The 2,788-nt window shown below is 29.4% G+C and overlaps 1 pseudogene across 1 annotated transcript; it reads left to right on the plus strand.

Annotated features, from left to right (window-relative positions):
- Positions 1–1,425: 1,425 nt before the first annotated feature.
- On the plus strand, positions 1,426–1,856 carry LOC311589406 (peptidyl-prolyl cis-trans isomerase NIMA-interacting 4-like; annotated as a pseudogene). The gene has a single exon. The product of its transcript is annotated as a peptidyl-prolyl cis-trans isomerase NIMA-interacting 4-like (transcript).
- Positions 1,857–2,788: the final 932 nt, after the last annotated feature.

Genomic DNA, 2,788 nt, shown 5'->3' on the forward strand with positions numbered 1-2,788 from the left:
TACTTTTGTCAGTTTTTTCAAAACGTTTTACTAATCATCAATACCAAGTGTATTTAAATATTTAGAAATTATGGAAATAAATTTCTTTATATATAGATTGCCAAGAAAAATATCAAACTAAGGAATATAAGTCAGACTGTCATAATGTATTAAGCTAATGCTGTTTGTTTGTTTTTCAAATCTGATTTTACTTATCTTGTAATGGTATTTTAGTGCTATTCCTGAAGCAAGTTTCACTTTAGCTTGGAAGCAAAAAAGAAAGGACATCCTACAACTAAACATTCGCTAATCAACACATCAAACATGTGAAATCATGCTAGAAACCAAGACCAGTAAACCAACACAGGACTGCTACTGCCAGAAGAAACAGAAAAAGGAACTAATTCACACTTTGACCATGAAAGATGGGATAGTAGTATATTTTTCACTATAAAATTGTTTTATTTCAGATTTTCTTCTGCATTTCTTTTCTTTTTATTAAGTAATATATTTATTTACTTACATTTATAAATTTTTGTCATGAAAATACCCTTACATTTTACTGATAATAAGATGCATTTCTCTTTGAAAAATGTCATAGAAATGCATATGATTACTAGAGATTATCAGAGCTTTGACAAATCAAATATTCTGTCATTTCATTTAAATTATTTCAAGAATAGTTATCCAATTTATTTAATTTATATTGTTAAGATTAAACTTTTATGTAATATATTTACATTTTCAATTATACTGTATTCATTTTAAAAAGCAGATTATATACATATGTTTCTATTTTAAAGAAATATCACTTTATCTCTTCCATTAATATAATTAAATTCAATAAAATATATATCTAGCATTATTAAAGGTGAATGTTTTTCAAACTATAACCAAATAGTTAGTAATAGTTAAATGCATAATATAGCCATGTGTTTTGCCTCAAAAGACTTTGGTGAAAGCAGAAACTCCTGAAGTCATTCATTAATGTAGATCAATATATGTAAAAAATGGCTTTGCCAAGAAGTTATCATTACAATATCTTCTAGTATGTTATCTGCCTTATAAATTACAAATCATAAAGGTTCTCTTAGTTGTTGATAACATTCATAAGAAACTGCATAATTTATTTCAGCACATACATTTGAAAAATAATAGTCAAATACACAGAATAACGTGACTATGTAATTTTTTTTAATTTAGGGTTTATATTTTATTTAAAATTATATTTATAAATGTTGACTTTTCAAAATATATTTCATTTTCCTCTTAGCACTGCTTTCAATGTATCCCACAAATTTGGGTATGTTGTTCCTTCATTTTCATTGAATTTCAGGAAGGCCTTAATTTCTTTCTTTATTTCTTCCCTGACCCAGGTGTCATTAAGCAGAGAGTTGTTTAGTTTCCATGTATGTGTAGGGCCTTTTTCTAGCACTGGACCGGAACAGTTGCAAATTCAACGGCAAGCTTAAGAGATGCTGCCGAAGGGGAAAAGTGGTTCTGGAAATGGGGGGAAAGGAGGTGCGGCCTCTGGGAGTGACAGTGATGACAAGAAGTCTCAAGGCCCTAAAGGTGGTGGCAATGCTGTAAAGGTTAGACACATTCTATGTGAAAAACATGGGAAAATCATGGGAGCCATGAAAAAGTTAAAGTCAGGAATGAGATTCAGTGAAGTGGCCTCATAATACAGTGAAGATAAAGCTAGGCAAGGGGGTGACTTGGGTTGCATGACCAGAGGGTCCATGGTGGGACCATTTCAAGAAGCAGCATTTGCCTTGCTTGTAAGTGGAATGTGTAAGTCTGTGTACACAGACCCACCAGTTAAGACAAAATTTGGATACCATATTATTGTGGTCGAAGGAAGAAAATAGAATCACATAAAATATATTTTATTTAGAACTATTGTTTTCACTTTGTAAAAAGGACCAATAAAATATTTGCTAATATTTACTGAGAGAATATATAATATTAACATCCCAGAGATATATGTTAAGAGATAGCACACATATTAGGAAATGGGAATGCATCTTTGCTTTGAAAAGTTACAGGGCATTATGCCATCACAAAATTCTCCAGAAGATGTCAATGCAAGGCTGTACAAAAATTATACTTCAAATAAAAACCTAACTAAATCGCTTAAAATCTCTGGAGGCATGCACATTTGCTCTAAGTCACAACATTCTAGTGTGTGTATTGTGTTAAGTATTGTTAGACAAAACAAAACAAGATGAATGAACAACTAGTTACCTGTTAGAAAATATGTAGAAAAACTGACATTACCAAATAATATTATATGTGAAAGCTTATTAAAAGTCTGTATACATATTTAATTTTCTAAAAATAACTTCATTTTTACATATCTCAGAGTATATAAAGGCATTAGAAGTTCTAAAATATATTTTTAAAATAAATGTACAAATTGATCTCTACTTTCTGAAGTATTTACAAAAATTATAATTTATCATAGATGCCACATATTTTTAAAAATCCATACAATATGTACATCATTATTCCACAATATTGCAATGTTTTAAATATTATAGCATCCTTATGTGTATGTTTGTATAATAATTTATGGACATCAAGTGTTTTGTAAAACATACATGTGTTATCACCTGTCCTTCTAAAATTATTTCCAGAATTTTGTAAGCAATTTGTAATAGAAATAATTAAATGTTCCTAAAAGCCTAATTCTCAGGAATATAACCTTTCTACGAGTAAAAGCACCTTGAAACTCGTTAGCCGAAAAATAATTACTTTTTTATGTTTAGTGTCTGATTTTGAGTTTTGTTTTTGAGTGTTTATTCTG

The sequence above is a fragment of the Acomys minous genome (genome assembly GCF_964271855.1).
Source record: "Acomys minous genome assembly, chromosome: 18".
NCBI lineage: Eukaryota > Metazoa > Chordata > Mammalia > Rodentia > Muridae > Acomys > Acomys minous.